Source organism: Microtus ochrogaster, chromosome 8 (assembly GCF_000317375.1).
Source record: "Microtus ochrogaster isolate Prairie Vole_2 chromosome 8, MicOch1.0, whole genome shotgun sequence".
NCBI lineage: Eukaryota > Metazoa > Chordata > Mammalia > Rodentia > Cricetidae > Microtus > Microtus ochrogaster.
In genome coordinates, this window is record NC_022015.1 from 33,876,451 (window position 1) to 33,880,644 (window position 4,194).

A 4,194-nucleotide genomic window follows, 5' to 3' on the forward strand; every position below is an offset into this window, starting at 1 on the left:
AAAAAAAAAAAAAAAGTAACAAAAGCAAAAGATACAGCTAGCCCTGCTATGTAGTCCGGCTGCTATGTAGTCCGGGCTCACCTTGAGCCACGTATGTAACCCAGAGCTGGCCTCAACCTCATCCTCCTCCACAATGAGTTTGGAAGTCTACGTCACCACACACAACCTACTTTATCTGTGTACAACCACAGGGAAGAAGCCCAACTTTACATTAATCCCAGCACTTCATCCAAAAGGCTGAGCCAGAGAATCAGGATGAGTTCAAGATTAGTTTGTGCTACATAGTGAGTTCCAGACTGGGCTGGGCTACAAAGTGAAACTTTGTTTTACGTTCAATTATCTGTTTATGCGACTGAATCAATCATCTCCACGGTAGGCTGTTTTAGATTTTTCACTACCCTGTAAAGATAACTGCTTCTATCTCCCAAAATGACATAAAGTGCGGCAGAAATCTGGCTGTCTGCAAAGCGACTCTCAGGAGTGGAACCAGTCACGTGCCCTCCCACGGGAGCTGCTTCCACTTTCCCTCGAGTCGGGGAGACCTAGGACTCCCTGTTTCAGGCCCCACTGTGAGTCCGCAGTTCTCGGAGGACCTGGACGATCGAGCGACCGTCCACTTGAGTTCTCGCTCCGCCGAAGTCCTCCACTACCCCTCGAATCCCGAGGAAGTGCTTTAGGGGGTGTGAAGGGCAACGCCGCTTAGGGAAGGGAAGCAATTCCAATTGGGCGGACCCTTGTTTCGGTGCCCTCAAGGGAAGGCTACGCATGCGTACACCGACGTGCCGGAACCCCACCCCAGCCACCGCAGGGATGACGTCATCCACGTGCGCAGACACTGCCTCATTGGTCTCTCCTCGCCCCGAGTCCTGCCCGGGAGCGCCCGGCTCGCTCCAGCTCTTCCCCGGCTGAGCGGGGCACGGACGGCTGAGTAACCACGAACCTTAAGACAGAGCGTGAAACTGACCTTGCGATGACGAAGGCCTGGAGAACACGGAGTGATGGCGGTCTTCGGACTGGAGTGGGCGAGGCGGGGCGAGGCCCTACGAGGCGTGTCGGCATTGGGGGGGCGGGGTTTAGTGTGGAGGCGGGGCCTACCGCGTGGTACTTTTCTCTGGGGAAGAAGTATATTTCCAGTGTGTAGCAGTGCTGATCCACGGTGGTTGACGCCTGCGCTGGAGCTTACGCCTTCCCTGTGACAGGTGGTGCTGGCCGATTCCGGAACCGGCTCTTTGCCCACACGATAAATCTTGACGGAATTCTGCTAAAATGTGTTGGAGAGTTTTTTGGTTTGTTTGTTTGCGTGTATGCTTGCTTGTTTCGGAACCAAGGTCTCGTTATACAGGCTCTTGATGAACTGAAACAATTCTAAGTAGCCAGGGTGGTCTCGAAGTCAAGTCGATCTTGCCTCAGCTTCCCTGGGTTCTGAGATTACTATGCCTAGTTTGCTTGATATATTTTTGAACAACCCTCATGTGTCCAGCACGCCTGGCTTCTGGGTTATATTATTAACTTGTGAGCGTGGTATATGTACACTTGTCCAGTGCCCTGCTCTATCACGTTCCACCCTATTGCCATCCGACAAGGTCTCTCACTGTCGTTCTGCTGCTGTGAGACACCATATCCAACTTTTAACTTGTGCTCCAGAGGTGAATTTATAGGGGAGCATGGCAGCAGGCAGGCAGGCCCGACTGTGGAACAGTGGCTGAAAGCTTATATCGTCTTCTGCAAATGGGGACAGAGAGACCTAACTGGAAATGGTGTGGTGAGGTGTAGAAACCTCAAAGCCCACAGGCGGTGGTGACAGATGACTTTAATCCCAGCACCTGGGAGGCAGAGGCAAGCAGGTCTCTTGAGTTTGATAGAGTGAGTTCCAGGACAGCCAGAACTACACAGACAAACGTTGTCTCAAAAATAAAAAAGCAACCTCAAAGCCCACTCCCAATGACACACTTTCTCCAACAAGGCCCATATGTTCTAATCTTCCAAAAGAGTCCCCATCTCCACCCCCCACCCCCCGGGCTGGAGAGATGACTCAGGTTAAGAGCATTAGTTGCTCTTGTAGGTCCTGAATTCAGTTCCCAGCAACCGCATGGTGGCTCGTCTATAATGAGATCTGATGCCTCACGTGTATGTTGTACAGGCAAACATAGAAACAGAATACTGTTTAAAAAAAAAAAAGTTTCCCCAACTGGGGACCAAGAATTCAAACTTATGATCCTATGGGGATCCAATCTCATCCAAACCACCACACTCACCCAACCTGAAGCTAAACTGGAAAAAAATAAAAAATAAAGAAGACCCAACAATCCGCCTGTCTCTGCTCCTCACAACTATAGCGTTCCAAGTGCAGAGGTGCTGAGTGAGCTGACAGCCTCGGCAAATCCGTAAGTCCATCCCCCCACCCCACACACACACACAGTAAGGCTTTCAGGCACAATCCTAGAAAAATCCTACCCACTGTATAAGAGCTGGAAATTGACTTTCTTTATCTTACAAGAAATTAGTATAGACAAATTAAAACCACATAAGCAAAATAGTATCAATCTTGTGATCTAGATGAAAACATTGGCATTTTGACTGCTGTTTCTGGGATTTGTTGTAGACCAAAATGGTCTAAAGAAATGCATTGTGCCCACGAATGTGATGGAACAGGACCTACAGCAGGAAGGTTTTATGAGAAGAGACTTCAGCAGAAACAGGTGATGGCTCAATTGGTAAAGCCACTTATTCTCAAGTCTGACACCTTAGTTCTATTCTGGGAACCCACATGACGGAGGGAAGAAACCAACTCCCCTCGGTAATCAGTGTTTTATAAATTAAATTGAATATGCTTGTTCACATTCTTTAACGCTCAGTGCTTGAGGCCCTATGGTGAGTTTGTCCATGGACATCTCAGTTCAGGTGAGCCCTATTTCTGGTGCTCAAAGTCTCAGAACTTTTTTCTTTCTTTCTGTTCCTCCCCCGCCCCCCGGTCCTTCTAGACAGGGTTTCTATCCCTGGCTGTCCTGAACTCACTCTTTAGACCAGGCTGGCCTCAACTCAGATCTGTCTGCCTCTGCCTCCTTAGTGCTGGGATTAAAGGCCTATGCCATTACTGCATGGCCGACTTTTTCCTTTGTGTGTGTGTGTGTGTATATATGTGTATTCATCTCACACACAGAAAAACGCTTATTTTTAAAATTTGTATGTATTACATTCTCGTCATTTGAGGAAGTAGATGTGTGTGGGCTGTTGTTATAACAGGTAGAATGCAGAGATTGAACAGACTGCTGGGTGGTAGTGTCACATGCTTTTAATCCCAGCACTCAGGAGGCAGAGGCAGGTGGATCTCTCTGAGTTTGAGGCTAGCCTGGTCTACAAGAGCTAGTTTCAGGGCTGGAGAGATGGCTCAGTGGTTAAGAGCACTGACTGCTCTTCCAGAGGTCCTGAGTTCAATTCCCAGCAACCACATGATGGCTCACAGCCATCTATAATGAGACCTGGTGCCCCCTTCTGGCATTCAGGCACACATGGAAGAAATGTTGTACACATAATAAATTAAAAAATAAAAATAAAAAATCTTAAAAAAAAAAAAAGAGCTAGTTTCAGGACAGGCTAAAAAGCTACAGAGAAACCTTGTTTCGAAAAACCAAAAAGAAAAAAAAAACAGAAAAGAAAAGAAATAAAACAGGCTGCTCCTCCTGATCACTGCTCTTTGGGATTAGTGAAACCATGGCACCAGCAGGGCCAGCTGTGCAGGGTTCTTGCTCCCTCTAGTGGCAACGTTTGAGGAAGATGTGTCCTGAACTTGATGCTCCTAGTTCCTATCCTGGAGCAGCAGAATATGAGAACAGATTGGGGCATATCTCCGAAAACCCACCTCGACTCCCAGGGAGCTGGGACTGCAAGGAAGAATTGATGAAGTTCCCTCCACTGATTCATCAAAGCCACAGAGGATCCACAGCCTGATGTGTGAGTGGTGCACAGAGGCCCAGGCAGCACGTACCAGCTGCTCCACAGATGGCTGAGCCTGAGTGATGTTTGCTATAGAGGGAGTGTGGAATTATGGGAATGAGGAAAGATTTCTTTCAGGAAACCAGAACATACCTGCCCTCAGCACCTAACCCCTGAACAACTTTAAACTTTGTTGTTGTTGTTTTGTTTTTCGAGAGAGGGTTTCTCTGTATAACAGCCCTAACTGTCCTGGAACTAGCT

General features: G+C 48.1%; 1 protein-coding gene across 1 annotated transcript in view; it reads right to left on the reverse strand.

Annotated features, from left to right (window-relative positions):
- Rnh1 (ribonuclease/angiogenin inhibitor 1) overlaps positions 1–1,053 on the reverse strand; it is a 13,646-nt gene extending 12,593 nt beyond the window's left edge. Inside the window, exon 1 of the mRNA XM_005351496.3 lies at positions 965–1,053. The gene's annotated coding sequence lies outside the window, so the exon portion shown is untranslated. The remainder of the gene's footprint in view (positions 1–964) is intronic.
- Positions 1,054–4,194: the final 3,141 nt, after the last annotated feature.